The 11,486-nt window shown below is 38.5% G+C and overlaps 1 long non-coding RNA gene across 1 annotated transcript; it reads left to right on the top strand.

Annotated features, from left to right (window-relative positions):
• The first annotated feature begins 10,047 nt into the window (after window positions 1–10,047).
• On the top strand, window positions 10,048–11,172 carry LOC139130976 (uncharacterized). The gene is made up of 2 exons (XR_011552027.1): window positions 10,048–10,170; window positions 10,623–11,172. It is a non-coding gene; the product is annotated as an uncharacterized lncRNA (long non-coding RNA).
• Window positions 11,173–11,486: the final 314 nt, after the last annotated feature.

Raw genomic sequence — 11,486 nt, 5'->3', positions numbered from 1 at the left:
ACAAACCCTATACGCCGTATAAAATACACTTAAACCGCACCAATTCTGCAGAACCGTCATTATCTGTTGACCTCAGCTCGCTTCCCGGCCCCCGTTGAAGATATTTACAAAATTGAAACGGGCTTTCCACAATGTTAGCAAATTTTTGTATCTTTTAGATTAATTCAGGGTCGAAGGTCTAGTCGCAAACAACTGTTCAATCTGTCTTCGCCTCATTCATCTGATTGGGGGAGATGAAATAAGTATTAAAATGGCCTCTCTTATCACACTATTAATGTCTTTCTGCGCGTGCTCCGGACGAGTAGAATTTATTTTGAGTTGTACAACTTGGCAATATTGGTATTAGCTACAAAATGACACCAAGGTATAATGAAAATCTGATGAACTCTCTTCAGTTTTAATTTCGACGAAATGGAATATAACAGTACTTTTTGGAATGAAAGAAAATACCTTCAAGTTAAAAAAAAAAACTTTCCCTAGCATGCAGTGCACGGATAAGGATAATCTATATCATTGGATCTGGCGGGCGTGTTGTGTGTATATTTCTTCGTCAAATTGTTTGATTCATTGAAAGTTTTCCACACTGATCGAGACTTAGAAAGAAAAGCTGAACGTGGCCTTGAATGCAGATCCCGAATGGGGAAAATCTATTCAACTTGACATAAAACATATTATTATTGGCATAGTAATTATCTTATAGGTAAAGGTTTTATTACGAGCAACATCAATGACAATATTGGGCACTTTGACCGCAGCTGTTGTAATCTATAAGCGAAACGGATTACTTTATTTTCTGTCAAAACTTGAATTGGGCCGAATAAATTAGCACGCTGAATAGTTAAGGGTATTATGGTATTATGTTGTGATAGGAAAGGCGTGATGGAGTCTTTGTACCATAATACAAATTGATTGGAGCGCTATACGCTTATTTCTTCACACTTGTCAATTCTTTTATGAGAATAACTTTGTAATTTTCTTAAGCAGGCTCCAAATGAAATGTGTTAATGCAGTCCGCACGGCCCACTAATTCTTTGTCACCGTTTTTTAACAGTGACATTCACTAAGCAATATCTCTTGACATGATTTTTATCATTTCGAGGGATGCATTCGAAGTTCGAGTCCAAATAATATGGCTACCGTGATCCTGTATTTTTGGGCTTGTAAATTGCCCTCGGTGATGTTTGTACACGACCAAAGCACGAGATCATAAGATTTCCCCAATGCGTCATTTTTAAAAGACATTATGAGGCACGGAATGGCAAACACGCAAGTTTGCGTGACCGAAAAGTAACGCGACTTGTGTTAGCCTTGTCATCGAAAGGAGACAAATTATTATAGTGACTTTATGTCGTATCAAGTTCTCTTAACGCTTAATTTCTAAAAAAATACCGCATATATTGTACGCGCGGGATTCGGTATATCGAAATAGGATAGGGAACAGGCCGTGTCAATTTGGTTTCGTATTTAGATTTCTATGCACTCTATTTCTCGAACGTACTACATTGTAGCACTATCGTTTTGGAGAGATCAATTTTCTGTTCATATAGCAACCTCATTCAGCTCGAACATTTCTGAGAGGTTCGGGAATCGGGTCTCTATGTGACTGAAACCTTATTTTAATCGTCCCGTTGTGCGAGTTGCGTGAGCTACCCGCCACTGTGGTGATAATGAAACAACACTGTATTCAAAGAGAGGCTGCTTTTTTCATACAAACAGCTGAGTTTGTGCGTAGATTTTCGCCCGGTGACCTACAGGAGAATTTGACGTGAGCTATATGACAGACGTCACTGGGTTATTTCTTGTAATGGACCTAAATGGATTACTTCAGTTTCAAACAGTCACACTCACCAACCCGTAGCTAAGTTGGCAGTGATTGACGACTTTGCCGTGTCATTTCCGGGCACTTTTTGTAGACGGGTGTCACGTATTCAAAGCACTCTAAAGTTTTCAAAACACCATTTCTTCAAAAATTCCATGTGCCGCTTTCGAAATGATCGCGTGCATAAAGTATGATGACCTTTCCCTGGAAATAAAATATCATTCACAAATGTCTCGTGAACCCATTTTCGGGGAAAAACTTTTCGACAATGATTACTCCAGACGATTACAAATTCTTTAGATGTCTTGGCCTGTACAAGAAACAGGTGACAACTCCGCTTTATACATCGTCACGCCAAATACTTTCTACACAGTGCACCCAAGCGCGATTAAACTTCGGCCCCGTAAGACATCAGTAGTAGCATTTATTACTTTGAGGAGATCCATTTCGCGATGTGGACGTTTTAGGCGGTACGGAAAGCGATAACTACGTACATGGCCCCAAAATATCATTGACGGCAAAATGGTTAATGACGTGCGTATTATGTCGCATGTGAAAGACTCGGAATGTTGCCAGAGTCTATGATGCTTTGAAAGGAATAAAAAAAAGCTAAAAGCAGGGTTCCCTGCATTAGCAGTGTAAACATATACCGACGAAGCTTTACGCATGGGCATTGGTTTCCGTGTCATTGCCGTCCGTTGAACAAAATCTGAGACGATCACGGGATGTGCGAAATATTTTATGATCTCAGAGAAAGTGATCACTGCCCAAAGAAACCTTTACACTAAGACTGATTTATTTTGTCAGGCCAAATGAAGTCTCGGTCAGACTTTAGAATATGTTCCATTGTGAACAAACTTGGAATGAATACAACTTTTCAACGTGAAAATGACAAATCAGAGTAGTAAGATGCCTAGGAAGATAAGCCGTTTCTCCAGGAGATAATCGTACACAAAAGTTCATCCGCTTAGCCGTCATAACTCCATATTGACCGAAAGATTAAATGCGACGTCCAGAATTAAAACACCAGAGGACATAACGATGACAAAAACATGTGTTTAAGTTTATTAGAGCGACAGACGAGAACAACATATGTTTGAAGTACATTGAGAAAAACGATGGTAGTCCACTAGTAATGAACGGACATTAAAAGTTCACATGATTATTTTGTCAATAATGAATAACAAATTTTGTAAAGTGTAAATTTAGTAAATTGTGGCATGTGTAGCCCGCAAGACCACTCTTAGATCTGTATCAATCTTTATGATTTGAACTTGGTGAATCCTTTTACCGTTAATCCATATATATTGTATGATTAAATACACGCCTTAAACTCTTGTTTAAAATCCTATTGGGGCTAATGTGCAACATTCCTGGAGCCTTTGGTCAATTGGTTGACTGGAACTAATGGTTTATATGGAATTGTTTCCAAAAGGCCAATCACTATACTCCGTAGCCCTAGTTTCAGACTACAATGACTATCTCTCTACCAATCACATGTAGCCTTGAGTCCGAGACACTCACTGCATATTGGCAGACACTATGCTTCAACAATCTCGCCACCCCCTTCCCTCGTTCTCGATCTACATTAACACACTCAACCAGCCATTTGAGGAGCTGTATCTCTGGCGATGGAATTTGTAAGGTCGTCGTTTAAAAACAAAATCTACAAACTTGCAGGGAACGCTTAGTCTATTCATATCAGCGTCAAAATGAGAAAAGATACCGAATATGGTCTAGGACCTTGAAAGTGAAATTCAAAGTCGCCTATGTACTCATGGGAATATATCTGAATCGCCATAACTGTTATCCAACATTACTATTGCACGATCTACTTCATATCTGTATCTTTTGTCCGCCGTGACGGTCGTTCCCTGTCACTTCTTTCCTCATTGTAGCATATTACGAAACTGTGAGGACGAAACAAATTGAAAATGGACGAAAACGTCTTAATTTATCGAATTTTCCCGATACACCAGAAATGCCAGTGGCTTGACAACAAAAACATCCTTCCAAACAAGTATAGCGGTAATCCAATTTTACCCAGACAGCTCTGTCATTTCTATGATTTTAATCTCATTTAAGGGATAAACAAATAGACCACTTTAAAAGCGCGTAAAAGGGTGTTTATTGAGCGGAGATGAACTAACTATGCAAAACTTAAAACTCTATGGCAAATATTTTTTTCAGAATTTAAGTGAGGGTGTTGAGCTTCGCATGTCGTACTTTAAAGTGTTATAAAATCTTCAACAATTGTATTACTGGAACGTTGTTAGCACCTGCAAAGACGCCATAAGTAGTTATGAAATAAAAACAAAACCATCAATCACTTTCGGAAGACTGCACTGGTGAAGATGTACATTTCATTATATTCGTAGACTTTGACGTTGATGTATATTTCTTGGCTGTAGTGTTTACTGTCCTCTACGACCCCTCCCTTAACAATTGTCAGAAAATATCGTGAAATTCAAATTGGAGTGGAGTACTGTTGCACGGTATTCCACTTCCTCCCTATCTCCGTAATCAAGGCACTCGAAAGTAGCAGGCTGAAATTCTGTGTGTTAAACGGACGTTAAAGTCCCGCCAGCTGTGTCTTTTAGCATTAGTTTATGGTTTTACCTTCAAGCTAAAATAAGTTTGTGAGAATGTACTTATTAAGGTTTTGAGCATAAACTCATTATTAACTACCTGCTGAGACTGTATGTGCAGTTTTGAACATATTACAGAGCGATTAAATGTTTGCCCAAACATTAAATCGCAGCCCCATGCGGAAGAGCAAAAACCGTGGAACTGTGCATATCTGTACTGATATTTTCACATAAACTGCACAGAGTAGTCCAATGTAATGCATAGGGTGAATGTTTTCAACTGTGACATTTGTGTGATCTGTTTCCTTTGTAATATTATCAATTTTTGAAAATGGCAGGACATCAATAAGACCGTTAAAATTTGAATTTACCTGTCAAATGTTTCACAAATTTGGTTTCCTGATGCAGTAAAAGCCCACATCCTTTCAGAGGGTAGAATTCAGAGAAAACCAGCCTGAGGAGAGAATAGGAAGATATTTTGAGGTCAACAAATTTCAAGAGTTACAGCTAGTGCGGCGTGTACAGCATGCAAAATACGAAATGCGAAAACATAGATAGATAGATAGATAGATAGATAGATAAATAGATAGATAGATAGATAGATAGATAGATAGATAGATAGATAGATAGATAGATAGACAGACACACACAGACACACACATACATACATACATACATACATACATACATACATACATACATACATACATACATACATACATACATACATACATACATACATACATACATACATACATACATACATACATACATACATACACATACATTTTTTTTTATTTTATTGAATCTCGAACCAACAGGTTGCCCCAATAACAGGTTCGTTTGAAAATTAAAATATAATACAAAAAACGAAAAATATATAACAGTAACAACGTAAACAAACAGACAGGAGAATTCACATAAAAAAACCAAAAAAAACAACAGCACAGCGAAGGATAAACAGAAATACATCCAGAAAAAGTAATTATTCAGAAAAAGGATCTTTCATAATCCATGACGAAAATTACTGAAGTTATTAAAAATATCCAAATTTTGCTTGTTGTACTTGGGCCTCAGCCCAAGTACATTTGTTTTCATTCCGTGGGAAAAAACTGTAAGGTATAACCATTTCTGGCTGAGACCAGGGAGGGCAAAATGTCTTGGCTTCATCTTTCTTGGCATAATAAATGGCGTAATGATGTTAACTGAATGGAAGTGCTGCTCTCAGCCAGTCTTGAATAAGTGAGATGTGAATATCAATGCTTCTCTATCTGAGTTTTTGCCACAAAATCTTCTGAATATAACCAAAATGTGCATCGAATGCAACAATTAATGCACCCTCCGTTTCCTAGGCGATGGCACGACCCTTGCTACACCCACTGGACGAGCCAAAGTGGGAGGGGTAATTTCAGTTTGGTCGAACAAGAGGGCTCGAGACCAGAATTTAACATTTAAACTTGAAACATGTTTAATCACTGACAAGATGTGGACTAGTGTTAATCAAAGTGAAATTGTTGCAAGGAAAGGTTTTATATCCCGGACACAATGAAAAACATTACGACTGGAAACTGTACCCCCAGTTGAGAATAGTAATGCCCACAGCGATGGAGAACACTTATCCTTGAGCTGAGAAAACCAGACCACCATTTCGAAATAGAGCTGCAGATTCGAGAAGCTCGTTCAAAATAGCTAGGTACACCCCGTAAAGGGGTGGTTTCGAGTTTTGAGGGCAAATTTCGCCTCCTTCATTTAGAAATCGTACGTTTGTTTTTCCAGGAGAACACACCACTTGACACAAAATTTGCATGTAAAGGGGTCGCCAGTAAGCACGTGGTCAAATCTGGCATAAGAAACAATATGAAATGTTGGGTAAAGCCAGTCCAAAATAAACTGATTTGAACTTTTGTGTTTTGTAATTTATACCACTGCAGTAACATTACCTTTTTTTGACAACATCACACGATGTAATACGTTTTGAAACTGAATACTCCGACGTATTCTGTGTCTCCTTTGCTAAAAAATACGGTATGCCGATTACCATGTAAGGAGATGATGACGTCAAGACAGATTTGTAGTGCGTTTGGTCCTGGATGGTGCACGAAGTTTTGTCAAGGTAGCTTGTGTATTTATTTCCTAAATGGGAGAGATTAGGGTCGATCTAAACAACGAAGGCCGAAGAATGTTGTGATACTCTAAGCGAGCTGAACTCTAACACGAATGTTTGGATAATTTGGAGGATGTCTAGAATGATCTCGTCTCATTAAGATTATTTGGCGGTCAGTATTGAATTTCAACTGCGTCACAAGTTTGCGAAATGAGTATTCCGTCGAACGGTCAACGAACGATATTTTAGAAATCTGGAGACATGGCACATCGCATTTTTATTTTAGTATTTTATATTTTACAAAAGATTTAAGAAGCAATGATTTTGTCGAAAATTCTGAAAAAAATATAGGAAGATTTGATCGCGAACACATTTTCACTTGGGGTCAACTAGCCCTGCGTACGATGCTGTGTGTTCCGCTACAGCTAATCGCCCCGCTCACCACAGCCCTGCAAAGACCCGTACGTAGGGTCGGTGAAAGCCAAATTACTGCCGAAATTCAGCGTTCTTGGGCCCAAGTCGTATCCCAGCCTACCTCAGCTACTCGATCGCTTCCAAAAATGGCAGTCTTTTATTCACTTCTCGTAAATAACCGTCGATGTCGGCAACTCTCTCGCTAGCCCTGCGTACGATGCTGTGTGTTAGCTGTAGCACATAGCATCGTACGCAGGGCTAGGGGTCAACATGGGGTCGCAGCCGTGTTGCCTCAAAACTTATTTCTGTCTGCACTCAAAACTCAAAAATGTCGGATATGAACCTGAAAAATCGATGCAATTTTGTCAAACTTCGGCGAAATTTCAGCCTATAGACAAAATTTCATCTAGGTAAGGTAAATTTACTGAAATTTGATCGACAAATAATCCTGAGCTTGAACGTGACAGCTCGCCTTCTCCAGGAAGTCAAGTATCCAGCTGCCCATACACAGTTGCCCATATGGCCAGGTTTATGAGATTGTTTTCAAGCGACGGCGGCAGACCGTACAGGGCTCTGGATATGAACCTACCGCCGGTGTAGCTGTAATAACTGTTGCGTTGTTTTTAGTGCCCATGGACGAAGTCCTGGGGGAGTTATAGGTTTGGTCATGTCAGTCCGTCCGTCCGTTCACGCAGATATCTCAGACATGCCCTGGTCAATTTCTTTCAAACTTTGCACAAGAATAGTACCCAACCCCATACAGATGCACGTCGATTTGTTTCACAAGGCGATCGAATTTGGCCGTGTTAGAGGACTTTTTAGTTTACACCTCCATAGACTCCCATGTATAAGGCAGTTTTCCATAGACTCCCATGTATAAGGCCAAGAAAAATAAAAATTTAGTTTCTCATCGTATTCATATTGCCTAAAGGATGCAGTGACACAGTTTTTTGTCCCCGCGGATAAAGTCCAGGGGCTTATAGATTGGGTCATATCCGTCCGTGAGTCCATCAGTGAGTCCATCGGTTCACGCAGATATCTCAGACATTTTGACAAAATATCATGTGACCTTGGTGACCTTTGACCTCAAATATACATTATTGTCCATAACTCAGTAACCACAAGTGCTAAACCTTTCATATTTGGTATGATGGGACACCTTATGACGCCACATATTGTACCACATTAATTATGCGCATATCTAATTTTGAGCGAGCCAATAGAGCTAGAGGTCTGATTTTTGGTATATAGGGATAAGTTAACAATATAATTTGTTTGACAAAACGTCACGTGACCTCAATGACCTTTGACCTCCAATATACATATTTGTCCATAACTCAGTAACCACAAGTGCTACACCCTTCATATTTGGTATGATAGGACACCTTATGACACCATATATTGTACCTCATTAATTATGCGCATATCTTATTTTGAGCGAGCCAATAGAGCTAGAGGTCCGATTTTTGGTATATAGGAATAACTTAGCGATACAATTATTTTGACAAAATGTCACGTGACCTCAATGACCTTTGACCTCAAATATATATATTTGTCCACAACTCAGTAACCACAAGTGCTACACCCTTCATATTTGGTATGATGGACACCTTATGACACCACATATTGTACCTCATTAATTATGCGCATATCTAATTCTGAGCGAGCCAATAGAGCTAGATGTCCGATTTTTGGTATATAGGGATAACTATAGGGTAGAAATCTAAATATGCCCATCTAAATATTAGACATCTGCCATCAAGAATAAAAGAAATTTGCTGTAATTTGAATATTTGAGGAGTTTAAGCAATTTCCACTATAAATAGAGAACCCCTGCCTCAAACTCCACAAAAGTTGCTAGAAATATTTTGCCGTTGTCATGCCATTGCTTCGTTTAATAACCAGTTAATCAAATGCCTTATTGACAGGAGGAAATTCAAGACCATATTTGAATAGTAGTATATATTGTCCTCAAAATTACTCTATCACGGCCCAAGTACTCATTGCCTTCAGCATACTGCCTTGTTACAGATAGAATTAAAATATGTCTGAGCTCGTGATAAAATGAGTGTTTCAAGATATTCGTACGTGCTGACACTGGTCTAAAAAGAACAGCACGACGCAAGGTAAAAGCAGGAACGTTAATATGAATCTGTGCAAGAACATCTGGAACGCTATAACTGAGTGAAGGATTTTATAAAGAAAAAGGGTGTCTAAAAATTTCCGCCTGTTCTCCAATGTGGGAAGGCGAAATTCATAACATAGGTTACTATACAGAGCCCTTGAGTAAGCCATCGATGAACGGAAACAAAGACACTTGATAAATTTTATTTGGACTCTTTCTAATTTCTTTATCAAATATAATTGATGAGGGGACCAGATGGGTGAGCAGTATTCAACGTGGCTTCTGACGTAGGAGACATACAATGTTTTTAAAACCTTGATACTATTAAAATATTTACAAGAACGCTTGATAAATCCAAGCATTTTAAAAGCCTTTGAAACAACATGGTTAATGTGCATACTCCAGTTACATACATACATACATACATACATACATACATACATACATACATACATACATACATACATACATACATACATACATACATACATACATACATACATACATACATACATACATACATACATACATATTCTTCTACGAGGCCAAGTTTACTTGAACGAAGGGAAATCATATAATTACTTCTGCAAGTACAGAATAGTATCGAAGCGAAAAGTAAAGAGACTAAATTGCCCATTCGCGCCGTGTGTTCCTTTCCCCAAAATCATGAGATATGAAGGCAAAATAGAAGTTTACATGTACACGCCTGCTCTCCGTTATTGTTCAATTACCCTAGATTACCGTCAACCAACCTACAGCCGCTTTTTTCGGCACTCAGCTCGCGGGACTGATTATCCTTTTCAAACCCTGCTAGACGTGTGAAACCTGCTTGCGTACAGTGGAATTAACACGGTTGCTTCACCGGACATCCAATTATAGCAGCGCCTAAAGAATGGGAGATAAACCTTGATTACAATCAGGGCTCCCATAGAGAGCTAAGCCGAGCATGTGAACACCCTACATGAGCAAAAAAAACATTAGGCTGAGCGTGAAAACGCCCTACATGAGAGAAAAAGACGTTGGGCTGAGCATGAAAACACCCTACATGAGTAAAAAACATGTTGCATTGTGGGTATTTTCAAGATGGCAGCCGCCATGACAGCCTGCACTGAAAGCTCTGGTGAGTACATATTTTGGTCGATTTTACCGTTGAGAAGCATTATTTTGGAAAAATAAAAACATCAGAGTATGCAGCAGTGTTTCAAGTGTCTATGCACATAGTTCATTACATAGCAGAAGCTCAAACTACAAAGATTACTTCAACACAAAATTGCTCAGTGGGTGATTAACTGCTACAACTTTACTTCACAGTGTGCTGTAAACTGTGTACAAGAGACTGAAGCAATGGATGTGCATGTGTACGAGTATCTTTGGGGGTCGTAAACAGATTTTGTCCTCGACTAGCCAGCTCCAATAACTCAAGTCTACTGAAGACCATTCAAATTATGTACAAAGGATGTGCTTATACTTTTATTCACGATTAATACTAAAGCTAACCTTTCTGTAAACTGCGAAAAATGATCATATTTCTGTGGTTCAAAAACTCCTAAACCTTTCCTTCATTTACAACAGCATGCAACTCTACATACCTTGCTGTACGGATGGCCATGGGTGAACTTGTCAGAGGAAGATCATTGCATTGAGAATGCCACTCAAATCCCAGATGACAACAATAACAATCAAACTGTAACAGCTGATGAAGTGAATGGTATACTGATGACAATGAAGGGATTCTAACATTCCAGTAAACACTATCATATCTCTAAATTATTTAACAAAAGACAGTTTTGTATATTGTTCTACAAGTTTTTCGCTCGATAAGGCATGTAGACTCATCCGTTATTCTATAAATAGAAAAGCAGAATAATAGGCAGAAAAGGAATCTGTTAGCTTTTCTGTCAGCTGTATTTATCCCAGTAGAGTAAAAGCCAACATGGTCTTGTTTTGTATTCTGCAGCACCAAAGTCTGCTTCGGTCAGTGAGTTTTATTGGCATATTTATGGAGATGTGTTCTTTCAAGAAAAGGGCTACACTTGCTGTTTCATACAGTTCTATATTATTATATTCTGTTTATTTCATATTATTTAGTTTCAATAACATGATTTCATTTACTTTGCAAGAAGTAAATATATTTGAATAAATAAGTGAAAAATAAATCTTTTCCATGAAATATTATTAGTTTCTGGTATTTCATAAAATGTGAGAGTGCTGGTGAATTGAAGGGAAAGTCACTATTTTTTACTTTACTTTCATTTCATCGTATATGCACCGGTACCTAGTCTAGTATCATCTTTGGATTTCTTAACGTTACCCAAGTTTAGTTTTGCACTATTGCTTCCAACCTGGTACTGGATAACCAACCGTAGACAATATGCAACTGGCTTACCCTGGAAGTCAATCAGAGAATATGACCCTCTGTTGATTGGATTTAGGATG

Source organism: Ptychodera flava, chromosome 4 (assembly GCF_041260155.1).
Source record: "Ptychodera flava strain L36383 chromosome 4, AS_Pfla_20210202, whole genome shotgun sequence".
NCBI lineage: Eukaryota > Metazoa > Hemichordata > Enteropneusta > Ptychoderidae > Ptychodera > Ptychodera flava.
The sequence above is the reverse complement of the archived record's forward strand: the minus strand, read 5'-3'. Positions and strand labels throughout refer to the sequence as shown.